Source organism: Carassius gibelio, chromosome A3, assembly GCF_023724105.1.
Source record: "Carassius gibelio isolate Cgi1373 ecotype wild population from Czech Republic chromosome A3, carGib1.2-hapl.c, whole genome shotgun sequence".
Taxonomy (NCBI): domain Eukaryota; kingdom Metazoa; phylum Chordata; class Actinopteri; order Cypriniformes; family Cyprinidae; genus Carassius; species Carassius gibelio.
The window spans coordinates 1206882-1226310 of NC_068373.1; the positions used below are offsets into that span (position 1 = coordinate 1206882).

The 19429-nt window shown below is 39.4% G+C and overlaps 15 pseudogenes; all 15 read right to left on the reverse strand.

Annotated features, from left to right (window-relative positions):
- Positions 1-4: 4 nt before the first annotated feature.
- On the reverse strand, positions 5-123 carry LOC127961479 (uncharacterized; annotated as a pseudogene).
- A 486-nt stretch (positions 124-609) lies between these two features.
- On the reverse strand, positions 610-728 carry LOC127962093 (uncharacterized; annotated as a pseudogene).
- A 2015-nt stretch (positions 729-2743) lies between these two features.
- LOC127966136 (uncharacterized) lies at positions 2744-2862 on the reverse strand (annotated as a pseudogene).
- A 2149-nt stretch (positions 2863-5011) lies between these two features.
- Positions 5012-5130, reverse strand: LOC127966142 (uncharacterized; annotated as a pseudogene).
- Positions 5131-7278: 2148 nt separating this feature from the next.
- Positions 7279-7397, reverse strand: LOC127962099 (uncharacterized; annotated as a pseudogene).
- Positions 7398-8048: 651 nt separating this feature from the next.
- On the reverse strand, positions 8049-8167 carry LOC127961333 (uncharacterized; annotated as a pseudogene).
- Positions 8168-8655: 488 nt separating this feature from the next.
- On the reverse strand, positions 8656-8774 carry LOC127966148 (uncharacterized; annotated as a pseudogene).
- Positions 8775-9260: 486 nt separating this feature from the next.
- LOC127966153 (uncharacterized) lies at positions 9261-9379 on the reverse strand (annotated as a pseudogene).
- A 2146-nt stretch (positions 9380-11525) lies between these two features.
- On the reverse strand, positions 11526-11644 carry LOC127962102 (uncharacterized; annotated as a pseudogene).
- Positions 11645-12294: 650 nt separating this feature from the next.
- Positions 12295-12413, reverse strand: LOC127961337 (uncharacterized; annotated as a pseudogene).
- A 488-nt stretch (positions 12414-12901) lies between these two features.
- Positions 12902-13020, reverse strand: LOC127966161 (uncharacterized; annotated as a pseudogene).
- A 1861-nt stretch (positions 13021-14881) lies between these two features.
- LOC127962338 (uncharacterized) lies at positions 14882-15000 on the reverse strand (annotated as a pseudogene).
- A 1861-nt stretch (positions 15001-16861) lies between these two features.
- Positions 16862-16980, reverse strand: LOC127962103 (uncharacterized; annotated as a pseudogene).
- Positions 16981-17789: 809 nt separating this feature from the next.
- Positions 17790-17908, reverse strand: LOC127961343 (uncharacterized; annotated as a pseudogene).
- A 488-nt stretch (positions 17909-18396) lies between these two features.
- Positions 18397-18515, reverse strand: LOC127962752 (uncharacterized; annotated as a pseudogene).
- Positions 18516-19429: the final 914 nt, after the last annotated feature.

Sequence of the window (19429 nt, forward strand, 5' to 3'; positions counted from 1 at the left end):
AAAAATCTTAAAGCAACTGGTATTACCAGTTGGTCTCCCATCCAATTACTAACCAGGCCCAAACCTGCTTAGCTTCCGAGCTCAGACATGATCTGGCATAGCCAGGGTGGTATGGCCATAAGCGAAGACTGCTGCAAAGAGAGAGCTATTTAAAGATCAGCCAATCTAATCGCCGGTACATTATACAGGACCAAACCTGCTTAGCTTCCGAGAGCAGACGAGATCAGGCATAGCCAGGTTGTTACGGTCGCAAGCGAAGGATACTGCAAAGAGAGGACTATTTAAAGATCAGCCAATCAAATCGCCCATACATTATATAAGTAGGAATGAAAACCCAAAAGCTTACAGCACCTGGTATTCCGAGGCGGTCTCCCATCCAAGCACTAACCAGGCCAATACCTGCTAAGATTAAGAGATCGGGCATTGGCTCTTTTTTTAAGATTATTATATAATTAGTAATAAATTTCCAATAATATTAGAGCACCTGGTATTACCAGGGGGTCTCCCATCCAAACACTACACAGGTCCATGACTGCTAAGATTCAAAGAATGGGCATTGACTCTTTTTTTTTTCAAGATTATTATATAATTTGTGAAAAATTTACAAAAATCTTAAAGCAACTGGTATTACCAGGGGGTCTCCCATCCAATTACTAACCAGGCCCAAACCTGCTTAGCTTTCGAGCTCAGACATGATCTGGCATAGCCAGGGTGGTATGGCCATAAGCGAAGACTGCTGCAAAGAGAGAGCTATTTAAAGATCAGCCAATCTAATCGCCGGTACATTATATAAGTAGGAAAGAAAACCCTAAAGCTTAAAGCACCTGGTATTCCCAGGCGGTCTCCCATCCAAGCACTAACCAGGCCAATACCTGCTAAGATTAAGAGATCGGGCATTGACTCTTTTTTTTTTTTTTTTTTTTTTTTTTTTAAGATTATTATATAATTAGTAATAAATTTCCAATAATATTAGAGCACCTGGTTTTCCGAGGCGGTCTCCCATCCAAACACTAAACAGGTCCATAGCTGCTAAGATTCAAAGATTGGGCATTGACTCTTTTTGTTTCAAGATAATTATATAATTAGTACAAATTTCCAAAAATATTACAGCAAATGGTATTCCGAGGCGGTCTCCCATCCAAGCACTAAACAGGTCCATACCTCCTAAGATTCAAAGATTGGGCATTTACTCTTTTTTTTTTTTTTTTTTTTGCAAGATTATTATGTAATTAGTAAAAATTGCCAAAAATATTACAGCAACTGGTATTTCCCGGCCGTCTTCCATCCAAGTACTAACCAGGCAAAACCTGCTATTATTCAGAGATCGGGCATTGACTTTTTTTTTTTTTTTCAAGATTATTATATAATTTGTGAAAAATTTCCAAAAATCTTAAAGCAACTGGTATTACCACAGTGTCTCCCATCCAATTACTAACCAGGCCCATACCTGCTAAGATTCAGATATGGGGCATTGACTCCTTTCTTTTTTTCTTGCAAGATTATTATATAATTTGTGAAAAATTTCCAAAAATCTTAAAGCAACTGGTATTACCAGGGGGTCTTCCATCCAATTACTAACCAGGCCGAAACCTGCTTAGCTTCCGAGCTCAGACATGATCTGGCATAGCCAGGGTGGAATGGCCATAAGCGAAGACTGCTGCAGAGAGAGAGCTATTTGAAGATCAGCCAATCTAATCGCCGGTACATTATACAGGACCAAACCTGCTTAGCTTCCGAGAGCAGACGAGATCAGGCATAGCCAGGTTGTTACGGTCGCAAGCGAAGGATACTGCAAAGAGAGGACTATTTAAAGATCAGCCAATCAAATCGCCCATACATTATATAAGTAGGAATGAAAACCCAAAAGCTTACAGCACCTGGTATTCCGAGGCGGTCTCCCATCCAAGCACTAACCAGGCCAATACCTGCTAAGATTAAGAGATCGGGCATTGGCTCTTTTTTTTTAAGATTATTATATAATTAGTAATAAATTTCCAATAATATTAGAGCACCTGGTATTACCAGGGGGTCTCCCATCCAAACACTACACAGGTCCATGACTGCTAAGATTCAAAGAATGGGCATTGACTCTTTTTTTTTCAAGATTATTATATAATTTGTGAAAAATTTACAAAAATCTTAAAGCAACTGGTATTACCAGGGGGTCTCCCATCCAATTACTAACCAGGCCGAAACCTGCTTAGCTTCCGAGCTCAGACATGATCTGGCATAGCCAGGGTGGAATGGCCATAAGCGAAGACTGCTGCAGAGAGAGAGCTATTTAAAGATCAGCCAATCTAATCGCCGGTACATTATACAGGACCAAACCTGCTTAGCTTCCGAGAGCAGACGAGATCAGGCATAGCCAGGTTGTTACGGTCGCAAGCGAAGGATACTGCAAAGAGAGGACTATTTAAAGATCAGCCAATCAAATCGCCCATACATTATATAAGTAGGAATGAAAACCCAAAAGCTTACAGCACCTGGTATTCCGAGGCGGTCTCCCATCCAAGCACTAACCAGGCCAATACCTGCTAAGATTAAGAGATCGGGCATTGGCTCTTTTTTTAAGATTATTATATAATTAGTAATAAATTTCCAATAATATTAGAGCACCTGGTATTACCAGGGGGTCTCCCATCCAAACACTACACAGGTCCATAACTGCTAAGATTCAAAGAATGGGCATTGACTCTTTTTTTTTTTTCAAGATTATTATATAATTTGTGAAAAATTTACAAAAATCTTAAAGCAACTGGTATTACCAGGGGGTCTCCCATCCAATTACTAACCAGGCCCAAACCTGCTTAGCTTCCGAGCTCAGACATGATCTGGCATAGCCAGGGTGGTATGGCCATAAGCGAAGACTGCTGCAAAGAGAGAGCTATTTAAAGATCAGTCAATCTAATCGCCGGTACATTATATAAGTAGGAAAGAAAACCCTAAAGCTTAAAGCACCTGGTATTCCCAGGCGGTCTCCCATCCAAGCACTAACCAGGCCAATACCTGCTAAGATTAAGAGATCGGGCATTGACTCTTTTTTTTTTTTTTTTTTTTTTTAAGATTATTATATAATTAGTAATAAATTTCCAATAATATTAGAGCACCTGGTATTCCGAGGCGGTCTCCCATCCAGACACTAAACAGGTCCATGACTGCTAAGATTCAAAGAATGGGCATTGACTCTTTTTTTTTTTCAAGATTATTATATAATTTGTGAAAAATTTACAAAAATCTTAAAGCAACTGGTATTACCAGGGGGTCTCCCATCCAATTACTAACCAGGCCCATACCTGCTAAGATTAAGAGATCGGGCATTGACTCTTTTTTTTTAAGATTATTATATAATTAGTAATACATTTCCAATAATATTAGAGCACCTGGTTTTCCGAGGCGGTCTCCCATCCAAGCACTAAACAGGTCCATACCTCCTAAGATTCATAGATTGGGCATTTACTCTATTTTTTTTTTTTTTTTTTTTGCAAGATTATTATGTAATTAGTAAAAATTGCCAAAAATATTACAGCAACTGGTATTTCCCGGCCGTCTTCCATCCAAGTACTAACCAGGCAAAACCTGCTATTATTCAGAGATCAGGCATTGACTTTTTTTTTTTTTCAAGATTATTATATAATTTGTGAAAAATTTCCAAAAATCTTAAAGCAACTGGTATTACCACAGTGTCTCCCATCCAATTACTAACCAGGCTCATACCTGCTAAGATTCAGATATGGGGCATTGACTCCTTTCTTTTTTTCTTGCAAGATTATTATATAATTTGTGAAAAATTTCCCAAAATCTTAAAGCAAATGGTATTACCAGGGGGTCTCCCATCCAATTAGTAACCAGGCCGAAACCTGCTTAGCTTCCGAGCTCAGACATGATCTGGCATAGCCAGGGTGGAATGGCCATAATCGAAGACTGCTGCAGAGAGAGAGCTATTTAAAGATCAGCCAATCTAATCGCCGGTACATTATACAGGACCAAACCTGCTTAGCTTCCGAGAGCAGACGAGATCAGGCATAGCCAGGTTGTTACGGTCGCAAGCGAAGGATACTGCAAAGAGAGGACTATTTAAAGATCAGCCAATCAAATCGCCCATACATTATATAAGTAGGAATGAAAACCCAAAAGCTTACAGCACCTGGTATTCCGAGGCGGTCTCCCATCCAAGCACTAACCAGGCCAATACCTGCTAAGATTAAGAGATCGGGCATTGGCTCTTTTTTTTTAAGATTATTATATAATTAGTAATAAATTTCCAATAATATTAGAGCACCTGGTATTACCAGGGGGTCTCCCATCCAAACACTACACAGGTCCATGACTGCTAAGATTCAAAGAATGGGCATTGACTCTTTTTTTTTCAAGATTATTATATAATTTGTGAAAAATTTACAAAAATCTTAAAGCAACTGGTATTACCAGGGGGTCTCCCATCCAATTACTAACCATGCCGAAACCTGCTTAGCTTCCGAGCTCAGACATGATCTGGCATAGCCAGGGTGGAATGGCCATAAGCGAAGACTGCTGCAGAGAGAGAGCTATTTAAAGATCAGCCAATCTAATCGCCGGTACATTATACAGGACCAAACCTGCTTAGCTTCCGAGAGCAGACGAGATCAGGCATAGCCAGGTTGTTACGGTCGCAAGCGAAGGATACTGCAAAGAGAGGACTATTTAAAGATCAGCCAATCAAATCGCCCATACATTATATAAGTAGGAATGAAAACCCAAAAGCTTACAGCACCTGGTATTCCGAGGCGGTCTCCCATCCAAGCACTAACCAGGCCAATACCTGCTAAGATTAAGAGATCGGGCATTGGCTCTTTTTTTTAAGATTATTATATAATTAGTAATAAATTTCCAATAATATTAGAGCACCTGGTATTACCAGGGGGTCTCCCATCCAAACACTACACAGGTCCATAACTGCTAAGATTCAAAGAATGGGCATTGACTCTTTTTTTTTTTTCAAGATTATTATATAATTTGTGAAAAATTTACAAAAATCTTAAAGCAACTGGTATTACCAGGGGGTCTCCCATCCAATTACTAACCAGGCCCAAACCTGCTTAGCTTCCGAGCTCAGACATGATCTGGCATAGCCAGGGTGGTATGGCCATAAGCGAAGACTGCTGCAAAGAGAGAGCTATTTAAAGATCAGTCAATCTAATCGCCGGTACATTATATAAGTAGGAAAGAAAACCCTAAAGCTTAAAGCACCTGGTATTCCCAGGCGGTCTCCCATCCAAGCACTAACCAGGCCAATACCTGCTAAGATTAAGAGATCGGGCATTGACTCTTTTTTTTTTTTTTTTTTTTTTTTAAGATTATTATATAATTAGTAATAAATTTCCAATAATATTAGAGCACCTGGTATTCCGAGGCGGTCTCCCATCCAGACACTAAACAGGTCCATGACTGCTAAGATTCAAAGAATGGGCATTGACTCTTTTTTTTTTTCAAGATTATTATATAATTTGTGAAAAATTTACAAAAATCTTAAAGCAACTGGTATTACCAGGGGGTCTCCCATCCAATTACTAACCAGGCCCATACCTGCTAAGATTAAGAGATCGGGCATTGACTCTTTTTTTTTAAGATTATTATATAATTAGTAATACATTTCCAATAATATTAGAGCACCTGGTTTTCCGAGGCGGTCTCCCATCCAAGCACTAAACAGGTCCATACCTCCTAAGATTCATAGATTGGGCATTTACTCTATTTTTTTTTTTTTTTTTTTGCAAGATTATTATGTAATTAGTAAAAATTGCCAAAAATATTACAGCAACTGGTATTTCCCGGCCGTCTTCCATCCAAGTACTAACCAGGCAAAACCTGCTATTATTCAGAGATCATGCATTGACTTTTTTTTTTTTTTCAAGATTATTATATTATTTGTGAAAAATTTCCAAAAATCTTAAAGCAACTGGTATTACCACAGTGTCTCCCATCCAATTACTAACCAGGCTCATACCTGCTAAGATTCAGATATGGGGCATTGACTCCTTTCTTTTTTTCTTGCAAGATTATTATATAATTTGTGAAAAATTTCCCAAAATCTTAAAGCAAATGGTATTACCAGGGGGTCTCCCATCCAATTAGTAACCAGGCCGAAACCTGCTTAGCTTCCGAGCTCAGACATGATCTGGCATAGCCAGGGTGGAATGGCCATAATCGAAGACTGCTGCAGAGAGAGAGCTATTTAAAGATCAGCCAATCTAATCGCCGGTACATTATACAGGACCAAACCTGCTTAGCTTCCGAGAGCAGACGAGATCAGGCATAGCCAGGTTGTTACGGTCGCAAGCGAAGGATACTGCAAAGAGAGGACTATTTAAAGATCAGCCAATCAAATCGCCCATACATTATATAAGTAGGAATGAAAACCCAAAAGCTTACAGCACCTGGTATTCCGAGGCGGTCTCCCATCCAAGCACTAACCAGGCCAATACCTGCTAAGATTAAGAGATCGGGCATTGGCTCTTTTTTTTTAAGATTATTATATAATTAGTAATAAATTTCCAATAATATTAGAGCACCTGGTATTACCAGGGGGTCTCCCATCCAAACACTACACAGGTCCATGACTGCTAAGATTCAAAGAATGGGCATTGACTCTTTTTTTTTCAAGATTATTATATAATTTGTGAAAAATTTACAAAAATCTTAAAGCAACTGGTATTACCAGGGGGTCTCCCATCCAATTACTAACCATGCCGAAACCTGCTTAGCTTCCGAGCTCAGACATGATCTGGCATAGCCAGGGTGGAATGGCCATAAGCGAAGACTGCTGCAGAGAGAGAGCTATTTAAAGATCAGCCAATCTAATCGCCGGTACATTATACAGGACCAAACCTGCTTAGCTTCCGAGAGCAGACGAGATCAGGCATAGCCAGGTTGTTACGGTCGCAAGCGAAGGATACTGCAAAGAGAGGACTATTTAAAGATCAGCCAATCAAATCGCCGGTACATTATATAAGTAGGAAAGAAAACCCTAAAGCTTAAAGCACCTGGTATTCCCAGGCGGTCTCCCATCCAAGCACTAACCAGGCCAATACCTGCTAAGATTAAGAGATCGGGAATTGGCTCTTTTTTTAAGATTATTATATAATTAGTAATAAATTTCCAATAATATTAGAGCACCTGGTATTACCAGGGGGTCTCCCATCCAAACACTACACAGGTCCATGACTGCTAAGATTCAAAGAATGGGCATTGACTCTTTTTTTTTTTCAAGATTATTATATAATTTGTGAAAAATTTACAAAAATCTTAAAGCAACTGGTATTACCAGGGGGTCTCCCATCCAATTACTAACCAGGCCCAAACCTGCTTAGCTTTCGAGCTCAGACATGATCTGGCATAGCCAGGGTGGTATGGCCATAAGCGAAGACTGCTGCAAAGAGAGAGCTATTTAAAGATCAGCCAATCTAATCGCCGGTACATTATATAAGTAGGAAAGAAAACCCTAAAGCTTAAAGCACCTGGTTTTCCGAGGCGGTCTCCCATCCAAGCACTAAACAGGTCCATAGCTGCTAAGATTCAAAGATTGGGCATTGACTCTTTTTGTTTCAAGATAATTATATAATTAGTACAAATTTCCAAAAATATTACAGCAAATGGTATTCCGAGGCGGTCTCCCATCCAAGCACTAAACAGGTCCATACCTCCTAAGATTCAAAGATTGGGCATTTACTCTTTTTTTTTTTTTTTTTTTTTTGCAAGATTATTATGTAATTAGTAAAAATTGCCAAAAATATTACAGCAACTGGTATTTCCCGGCCGTCTTCCATCCAAGTACTAACCAGGCAAAACCTGCTATTATTCAGAGATCGGGCATTGACTTTTTTTTTTTTTTTTCAAGATTATTATATAATTTGTGAAAAATTTCCAAAAATCTTAAAGCAACTGGTATTACCACAGTGTCTCCCATCCAATTACTAACCAGGCCCATACCTGCTAAGATTCAGATATGGGGCATTGACTCCTTTCTTTTTTTCTTGCAAGATTATTATATAATTTGTGAAAAATTTCCAAAAATCCTAAAGCAACTGGTATTACCAGGGGGTCTCCCATCCAATTACTAACCAGGCCCAAACCTGCTTAGCTTCCGAGCTCAGACATGATCTGGCATAGCCAGGGTGGTATGGCCATAAGCGAAGACTGCTGCAAAGAGAGAGCTATTTAAAGATCAGCCAATCTAATCGCCGGTACATTATACAGGACCAAACCTGCTTAGCTTCCGAGAGCAGACGAGATCAGGCATAGCCAGGTTGTTATGGTCGCAAGCGAAGGATACTGCAAAGAGAGGACTATTTAAAGATCAGCAAATCAAATCGCCCATACATTATATAAGTAGGAATGAAAACCCAAAAGCTTACAGCACCTGGTATTCCCAGGCGGTCTCCCATCCAAGCACTAACCAGGCCAATACCTGCTAAGATTAAGAGATCGGGCATTGGCTCTTTTTTTTTAAGATTATTATATAATTAGTAATAAATTTCCAATAATATTAGAGCACCTGGTATTACCAGGGGGTCTCCCATCCAAACACTACACAGGTCCATGACTGCTAAGATTCAAAGAATGGGCATTGACTCTTTTTTTTTTCAAGATTATTATATAATTTGTGAAAAATTTACAAAAATCTTAAAGCAACTGGTATTACCAGGGGGTCTCCCATCCAATTACTAACCAGGCCCAAACCTGCTTAGCTTCCGAGCTCAGACATGATCTGGCATAGCCAGGGTGGTATGGCCATAAGCGAAGACTGCTGCAAAGAGAGAGCTATTTAAAGATCAGCCAATCTAATCGCCGGTACATTATACAGGACCAAACCTGCTTAGCTTCCGAGAGCAGACGAGATCAGGCATAGCCAGGTTGTTACGGTCGCAAGCGAAGGATACTGCAAAGAGAGGACTATTTAAAGATCAGACAATCAAATCGCCCATACATTATATAAGTAGGAATGAAAACCCAAAAGCTTACAGCACCTGGTATTCCGAGGCGGTCTCCCATCCAAGCACTAACCAGGCCAATACCTGCTAAGATTAAGAGATCGGGCATTGGCTCTTTTTTTAAGATTATTATATAATTAGTAATAAATTTCCAATAATATTAGAGCACCTGGTATTACCAGGGGGTCTCCCATCCAAACACTACACAGGTCCATGACTGCTAAGATTCAAAGAATGGGCATTGACTCTTTTTTTTTTCAAGATTATTATATAATTTGTGAAAAATTTACAAAAATCTTAAAGCAACTGGTATTACCAGGGGGTCTCCCATCCAATTACTAACCAGGCCCAAACCTGCTTAGCTTCCGAGCTCAGACATGATCTGGCATAGCCAGGGTGGTATGGCCATAAGCGAAGACTGCTGCAAAGAGAGAGCTATTTAAAGATCAGTCAATCTAATCGCCGGTACATTATATAAGTAGGAAAGAAAACCCTAAAGCTTAAAGCACCTGGTATTCCCAGGCGGTCTCCCATCCAAGCACTAACCAGGCCAATACCTGCTAAGATTAAGAGATCGGGCATTGACTCTTTTTTTTTTTTTTTTTTTTTTTAAGATTATTATATAATTAGTAATAAATTTCCAATAATATTAGAGCACCTGGTATTCCGAGGCGGTCTCCCATCCAGACACTAAACAGGTCCATGACTGCTAAGATTCAAAGAATTGGCATTGACTCTTTTTTTTTTTCAAGATTATTATATAATTTGTGAAAAATTTACAAAAATCTTAAAGCAACTGGTATTACCAGGGGGTCTCCCATCCAATTACTAACCAGGCCCATACCTGCAAAGATTAAGAGATCGGGCATTGACTCTTTTTTTTTAAGATTATTATATAATTAGTAATACATTTCCAATAATATTAGAGCACCTGGTTTTCCGAGGCGGTCTCCCATCCAAGCACTAAACAGGTCCATAACACCTAAGATTCATAGATTGGGCATTTACTCTATTTTTTTTTTTTTTTTTTTGCAAGATTATTATGTAATTAGTAAAAATTGCCAAAAATATTACAGCAACTGGTATTTCCCGGCCGTCTTCCATCCAAGTACTAACCAGGCAAAACCTGCTATTATTCAGAGATCATGCATTGACTTTTTTTTTTTTTTCAAGATTATTATATAATTTGTGAAAAATTTCCAAAAATCTTAAAGCAACTGGTATTACCACAGTGTCTCCCATCCAATTACTAACCAGGCTCATACCTGCTAAGATTCAGATATGGGGCATTGACTCCTTTCTTTTTTTCTTGCAAGATTATTATATAATTTGTGAAAAATTTCCCAAAATCTTAAAGCAAATGGTATTACCAGGGGGTCTCCCATCCAATTAGTAACCAGGCCGAAACCTGCTTAGCTTCCGAGCTCAGACATGATCTGGCATAGCCAGGGTGGAATGGCCATAATCGAAGACTGCTGCAGAGAGAGAGCTATTTAAAGATCAGCCAATCTAATCGCCGGTACATTATACAGGACCAAACCTGCTTAGCTTCCGAGAGCAGACGAGATCAGGCATAGCCAGGTTGTTACGGTCGCAAGCGAAGGATACTGCAAAGAGAGGACTATTTAAAGATCAGCCAATCAAATCGCCCATACATTATATAAGTAGGAATGAAAACCCAAAAGCTTACAGCACCTGGTATTCCGAGGCGGTCTCCCATCCAAGCACTAACCAGGCCAATACCTGCTAAGATTAAGAGATCGGGCATTGGCTCTTTTTTTTTAAGATTATTATATAATTAGTAATAAATTTCCAATAATATTAGAGCACCTGGTATTACCAGGGGGTCTCCCATCCAAACACTACACAGGTCCATGACTGCTAAGATTCAAAGAATGGGCATTGACTCTTTTTTTTTCAAGATTATTATATAATTTGTGAAAAATTTACAAAAATCTTAAAGCAACTGGTATTACCAGGGGGTCTCCCATCCAATTACTAACCATGCCGAAACCTGCTTAGCTTCCGAGCTCAGACATGATCTGGCATAGCCAGGGTGGAATGGCCATAAGCGAAGACTGCTGCAGAGAGAGAGCTATTTAAAGATCAGCCAATCTAATCGCCGGTACATTATACAGGACCAAACCTGCTTAGCTTCCGAGAGCAGACGAGATCAGGCATAGCCAGGTTGTTACGGTCGCAAGCGAAGGATACTGCAAAGAGAGGACTATTTAAAGATCAGCCAATCAAATCGCCGGTACATTATATAAGTAGGAAAGAAAACCCTAAAGCTTAAAGCACCTGGTATTCCCAGGCGGTCTCCCATCCAAGCACTAACCAGGCCAATACCTGCTAAGATTAAGAGATCGGGAATTGGCTCTTTTTTTAAGATTATTATATAATTAGTAATAAATTTCCAATAATATTAGAGCACCTGGTATTACCAGGGGGTCTCCCATCCAAACACTACACAGGTCCATGACTGCTAAGATTCAAAGAATGGGCATTGACTCTTTTTTTTTTCAAGATTATTATATAATTTGTGAAAAATTTACAAAAATCTTAAAGCAACTGGTATTACCAGGGGGTCTCCCATCCAATTACTAACCAGGCCCAAACCTGCTTAGCTTTCGAGCTCAGACATGATCTGGCATAGCCAGGGTGGTATGGCCATAAGCGAAGACTGCTGCAAAGAGAGAGCTATTTAAAGATCAGCCAATCTAATCGCCGGTACATTATATAAGTAGGAAAGAAAACCCTAAAGCTTAAAGCACCTGGTTTTCCGAGGCGGTCTCCCATCCAAGCACTAAACAGGTCCATAGCTGCTAAGATTCAAAGATTGGGCATTGACTCTTTTTGTTTCAAGATAATTATATAATTAGTACAAATTTCCAAAAATATTACAGCAAATGGTATTCCGAGGCGGTCTCCCATCCAAGCACTAAACAGGTCCATACCTCCTAAGATTCAAAGATTGGGCATTTACTCTTTTTTTTTTTTTTTTTTTTTGCAAGATTATTATGTAATTAGTAAAAATTGCCAAAAATATTACAGCAACTGGTATTTCCCGGCCGTCTTCCATCCAAGTACTAACCAGGCAAAACCTGCTATTATTCAGAGATCGGGCATTGACTTTTTTTTTTTTTTTTCAAGATTATTATATAATTTGTGAAAAATTTCCAAAAATCTTAAAGCAACTGGTATTACCACAGTGTCTCCCATCCAATTACTAACCAGGCCCATACCTGCTAAGATTCAGATATGGGGCATTGACTCCTTTCTTTTTTTCTTGCAAGATTATTATATAATTTGTGAAAAATTTCCAAAAATCCTAAAGCAACTGGTATTACCAGGGGGTCTCCCATCCAATTACTAACCAGGCCCAAACCTGCTTAGCTTCCGAGCTCAGACATGATCTGGCATAGCCAGGGTGGTATGGCCATAAGCGAAGACTGCTGCAAAGAGAGAGCTATTTAAAGATCAGCCAATCTAATCGCCGGTACATTATACAGGACCAAACCTGCTTAGCTTCCGAGAGCAGACGAGATCAGGCATAGCCAGGTTGTTACGGTCGCAAGCGAAGGATACTGCAAAGAGAGGACTATTTAAAGATCAGCAAATCAAATCGCCCATACATTATATAAGTAGGAATGAAAACCCAAAAGCTTACAGCACCTGGTATTCCCAGGCGGTCTCCCATCCAAGCACTAACCAGGCCAATACCTGCTAAGATTAAGAGATCGGGCATTGGCTCTTTTTTTTTAAGATTATTATATAATTAGTAATAAATTTCCAATAATATTAGAGCACCTGGTATTACCAGGGGGTCTCCCATCCAAACACTACACAGGTCCATGACTGCTAAGATTCAAAGAATGGGCATTGACTCTTTTTTTTTTCAAGATTATTATATAATTTGTGAAAAATTTACAAAAATCTTAAAGCAACTGGTATTACCAGGGGGTCTCCCATCCAATTACTAACCAGGCCCAAACCTGCTTAGCTTCCGAGCTCAGACATGATCTGGCATAGCCAGGGTGGTATGGCCATAAGCGAAGACTGCTGCAAAGAGAGAGCTATTTAAAGATCAGTCAATCTAATCGCCGGTACATTATATAAGTAGGAAAGAAAACCCTAAAGCTTAAAGCACCTGGTATTCCCAGGCGGTCTCCCATCCAATTACTAACCAGGCCCATACCTGCAAAGATTAAGAGATCGGGCATTGACTCTTTTTTTTTAAGATTATTATATAATTAGTAATACATTTCCAATAATATTAGAGCACCTGGTTTTCCGAGGCGGTCTCCCATCCAAGCACTAAACAGGTCCATAACACCTAAGATTCATAGATTGGGCATTTACTCTATTTTTTTTTTTTTTTTTTTGCAAGATTATTATGTAATTAGTAAAAATTGCCAAAAATATTACAGCAACTGGTATTTCCCGGCCGTCTTCCATCCAAGTACTAACCAGGCAAAACCTGCTATTATTCAGAGATCAGGCATTGACTTTTTTTTTTTTTTTTTCAAGATTATTATATAATTTGTGAAAAATTTCCAAAAATCTTAAAGCAACTGGTATTACCACAGTGTCTCCCATCCAATTACTAACCAGGCTCATACCTGCTAAGATTCAGATATGGGGCATTGACTCCTTTCTTTTTTTCTTGCAAGATTATTATATAATTTGTGAAAAATTTCCCAAAATCTTAAAGCAAATGGTATTACCAGGGGGTCTCCCATCCAATTAGTAACCAGGCCGAAACCTGCTTAGCTTCCGAGCTCAGACATGATCTGGCATAGCCAGGGTGGAATGGCCATAATCGAAGACTGCTGCAGAGAGAGAGCTATTTAAAGATCAGCCAATCTAATCGCCGGTACATTATACAGGACCAAACCTGCTTAGCTTCCGAGAGCAGACGAGATCAGGCATAGCCAGGTTGTTACGGTCGCAAGCGAAGGATACTGCAAAGAGAGGACTATTTAAAGATCAGCCAATCAAATCGCCCATACATTATATAAGTAGGAATGAAAACCCAAAAGCTTACAGCACCTGGTATTCCGAGGCGGTCTCCCATCCAAGCACTAACCAGGCCAATACCTGCTAAGATTAAGAGATCGGGCATTGGCTCTTTTTTTTAAGATTATTATATAATTAGTAATAAATTTCCAATAATATTAGAGCACCTGGTATTACCAGGGGGTCTCCCATCCAAACACTACACAGGTCCATGACTGCTAAGATTCAAAGAATGGGCATTGACTCTTTTTTTTTCAAGATTATTATATAATTTGTGAAAAATTTACAAAAATCTTAAAGCAACTGGTATTACCAGGGGGTCTCCCATCCAATTACTAACCATGCCGAAACCTGCTTAGCTTCCGAGCTCAGACATGATCTGGCATAGCCAGGGTGGAATGGCCATAAGCGAAGACTGCTGCAGAGAGAGAGCTATTTAAAGATCAGCCAATCTAATCGCCGGTACATTATACAGGACCAAACCTGCTTAGCTTCCGAGAGCAGACGAGATCAGGCATAGCCAGGTTGTTACGGTCACAAGCGAAGGATACTGCAAAGAGAGGACTATTTAAAGATCAGCCAATCAAATCGCCGGTACATTATATAAGTAGGAAAGAAAACCCTAAAGCTTAAAGCACCTGGTATTCCCAGGCGGTCTCCCATCCAAGCACTAACCAGGCCAATACCTGCTAAGATTAAGAGATCGGGCATTGGCTCTTTTTTTAAGATTATTATATAATTAGTAATAAATTTCCAATAATATTAGAGCACCTGGTATTACCAGGGGGTCTCCCATCCAAACACTACACAGGTCCATGACTGCTAAGATTCAAAGAATGGGCATTGACTCTTTTTTTTTTCAAGATTATTATATAATTTGTGAAAAATTTACAAAAATCTTAAAGCAACTGGAATTACCAGGGGGTCTCCCATCCAATTACTAACCAGGCCCAAACCTGCTTAGCTTTCGAGCTCAGACATGATCTGGCATAGCCAGGGTGGTATGGCCATAAGCGAAGACTGCTGCAAAGAGAGAGCTATTTAAAGATCAGCCAATCTAATCGCCGGTACATTATATAAGTAGGAAAGAAAACCCTAAAGCTTAAAGCACCTGGTATTCCCAGGCGGTCTCCCATCCAAGCACTAACCAGGCCAATACCTGCTAAGATTAAGAGATCGGGCATTGACTCTTTTTTTTTAAGATTATTATATAATTAGTAATACATTTCCAATAATATTAGAGCACCTGGTTTTCCGAGGCGGTCTCCCATCCAAGCACTAAACAGGTCCATAACACCTAAGATTCATAGATTGGGCATTTACTCTATTTTTTTTTTTTTTTTTTTTGCAAGATTATTATGTAATTAGTAAAAATTGCCAAAAATATTACAGCAACTGGTATTTCCCGGCCGTCTTCCATCCAAGTACTAACCAGGCAAAACCTGCTATTATTCAGAGATCAGGCATTGACTTTTTTTTTTTTTTTTCAAGATTATTATATAATTTGTGAAAAATTTCCAAAAATCTTAAAGCAACTGGTATTACCACAGTGTCTCCCATCCAATTACTAACCAGGCTCATACCTGCTAAGATTCAGATATGGGGCATTGACTCCTTTCTTTTTTTCTTGCAAGATTATTATATAATTTGTGAAAAATTTCCCAAAATCTTAAAGCAAATGGTATTACCAGGGGGTCTCCCATCCAATTAGTAACCAGGCCGAAACCTGCTTAGCTTCCGAGCTCAGACATGATCTGGCATAGCCAGGGTGGAATGGCCATAATCGAAGACTGCTGCAGAGAGAGAGCTATTTAAAGATCAGCCAATCTAATCGCCGGTACATTATACAGGACCAAACCTGCTTAGCTTCCGAGAGCAGACGAGATCAGGCATAGCCAGGTTGTTACGGTCGCAAGCGAAGGATACTGCAAAGAGAGGACTATTTAAAGATCAGCCAATCAAATCGCCCATACATTATATAAGTAGGAATGAAAACCCAAAAGCTTACAGCACCTGGTATTCCGAGGCGGTCTCCCATCCAAGCACTAACCAGGCCAATACCTGCTAAGATTAAGAGATCGGGCATTGGCTCTTTTTTTTAAGATTATTATATAATTAGTAATAAATTTCCAATAATATTAGAGCACCTGGTATTACCAGGGGGTCTCCCATCCAAACACTACACAGGTCCATGACTGCTAAGATTCAAAGAATGGGCATTGACTCTTTTTTTTTCAAGATTATTATATAATTTGTGAAAAATTTACAAAAATCTTAAAGCAACTGGTATTACCAGGGGGTCTCCCATCCAATTACTAACCATGCCGAAACCTGCTTAGCTTCCGAGCTCAGACATGATCTGGCATAGCCAGGGTGGAATGGCCATAAGCGAAGACTGCTGCAGAGAGAGAGCTATTTAAAGATCAGCCAATCTAATCGCCGGTACATTATACAGGACCAAACCTGCTTAGCTTCCGAGAGCAGACGAGATCAGGCATAGCCAGGTTGTTACGGTCACAAGCGAAGGATACTGCAAAGAGAGGACTATTTAAAGATCAGCCAATCAAATCGCCGGTACATTATATAAGTAGGAAAGAAAACCCTAAAGCTTAAAGCACCTGGTATTCCCAGGCGGTCTCCCATCCAAGCACTAACCAGGCCAATACCTGCTAAGATTAAGAGATCGGGCATTGGCTCTTTTTTTAAGATTATTATATAATTAGTAATAAATTTCCAATAATATTAGAGCACCTGGTATTACCAGGGGGTCTCCCATCCAAACACTACACAGGTCCATGACTGCTAAGATTCAAAGAATGGGCATTGACTCTTTTTTTTTTCAAGATTATTATATAATTTGTGAAAAATTTACAAAAATCTTAAAGCAACTGGTATTACCAGGGGGTCTCCCATCCAATTACTAACCAGGCCCAAACCTGCTTAGCTTTCGAGCTCAGACATGATCTGGCATAGCCAGGGTGGTATGGCCATAAGCGAAGACTGCTGCAAAGAGAGAGCTATTTAAAGATCAGCCAATCTAATCGCCGGTACATTATATAAGTAGGAAAGAAAACCCTAAAGCTTAAAGCACCTGGTATTCCCAGGCGGTCTCCCATCCAAGCACTAACCAGGCCAATACCTGCTAAGATTAAGAGATCGGGCATTGACTCTTTTTTTTTTTTTTTTTTTTTTTTTTTTTTTTTAAGATTATTATATAATTAGTAATAAATTTCCAATAATATTAGAGCACCTGGTTTTCCGAGGCGGTCTCCCATCCAAACACTAAACAGGTCCATAGCTGCTAAGATTCAAAGATTGGGCATTGACTCTTTTTGTTTCAAGATAATTATATAATTAGTACAAATTTCCAAAAATATTACAGCAAATGGTATTCCGAGGCGGTCTCCCATCCAAGCACTAAACAGGTCCATACCTCCTAAGATTCAAAGATTGGGCATTTACTCTTTTTTTTTTTTTTTTTTTTTGCAAGATTATTATGTAATTAGTAAAAATTGCCAAAAATATTACAGCAACTGGTATTTCCCGGCCGTCTTCCATCCAAGTACTAACCAGGCAAAACCTGCTATTATTCAGAGATCGGGCATTGACTTTTTTTTTTTTTTTTCAAGATTATTATATAATTTGTGAAAAATTTCCAAAAATCTTAAAGCAACTGGTATTACCACAGTGTCTCCCATCCAATTACTAACCAGGCCCATACCTGCTAAGATTCAGATATGGGGCATTGACTCCTTTCTTTTTTTCTTGCAAGATTATTATATAATTTGTGAAAAATTTCCAAAAATCCTAAAGCAACTGGTATTACCAGGGGGTCTCCCATCCAATTACTAACCAGGCCCAAACCTGCTTAGCTTCCGAGCTCAGACATGATCTGGCATAGCCAGGGTGGTATGGCCATAAGCGAAGACTGCTGCAAAGAGAGAGCTATTTAAAGATCAGCCAATCTAATCGTCGGTACATTATACAGGACCAAACCTGCTTAGCTTCCGAGAGCAGACGAGATCAGGCATAGCCAGGTTGTTACGGTCGCAAGCGAAGGATACTGCAAAGAGAGGACTATTTAAAGATCAGCAAATCAAATCGCCCATACATTATATAAGTAGGAATGAAAACCCAAAAGCTTACAGCACCTGGTATTCCCAGGCGGTCTCCCATCCAAGCACTAACCAGGCCAATACCTGCTAAGATTAAGAGATCGGGCATTGGCTCTTTTTTTTTAAGATTATTATATAATTAGTAATAAATTTCCAATAATATTAGAGCACCTGGTATTACCAGGGGGTCTCCCATCCAAACACTACACAGGTCCATGACTGCTAAGATTCAAAGAATGGGCATTGACTCTTTTTTTTTTCAAGATTATTATATAATTTGTGAAAAATTTACAAAAATCTTAAAGCAACTGGTATTACCAGGGGGTCTCCCATCCATTTACTAACCAGGCCCAAACCTGCTTAGCTTCCGAGCTCAGACATGATCTGGCATAGCCAGGGTGGTATGGCCATAAGCGAAGACTGCTGCAAAGAGAGAGCTATTTAAAGATCAGTCAATCTAATCGCCGGTACATTATATAAGTAGGAAAGAAAACCCTAAAGCTTAAAGCACCTGGTATTCCCAGGCGGTCTCCCATCCAATTACTAACCAGGCCCATACCTGCAAAGATTAAGAGATCGGGCATTGACTCTTTTTTTTTAAGATTATTATATAATTAGTAATACATTTCCAATAATATTAGAGCACCTGGTTTTCCGAGGCGGTCTCCCATCCAAGCACTAAACAGGTCCATAACACCTAAGATTCATAGATTGGGCATTTACTCTATTTTTTTTTTTTTTTTTTTGCAAGATTATTATGTAATTAGTAAAAATTGCCAAAAATATTACAGCAACTGGTATTTCCCGGCCGTCTTCCATCCAAGTACTAACCAGGCAAAACCTGCTATTATTCAGAGATCAGGCATTGACTTTTTTTTTTTTTTTTCAAGATTATTATATAATTTGTGAAAAATTTCCAAAAATCTTAAAGCAACTGGTATTACCACAGTGTCTCCCATCCAATTACTAACCAGGCTCATACCTGCTAAGATTCAGATATGGGGCATTGACTCCTTTCTTTTTTTCTTGCAAGATTATTATATAATTTGTGAAAAATTTCCCAAAATCTTAAAGCAAATGGTATTACCAGGGGGTCTCCCATCCAATTAGTAACCAGGCCGAAACCTGCTTAGCTTCCGAGCTCAGACATGATCTGGCATAGCCAGGGTGGAATGGCCATAATCGAAGACTGCTGCAGAGAGAGAGCTATTTAAAGATCAGCCAATCTAATCGCCGGTACATTATACAGGACCAAACCTGCTTAGCTTCCGAGAGCAGACGAGATCAGGCATAGCCAGGTTGTTACGGTCGCAAGCGAAGGATACTGCA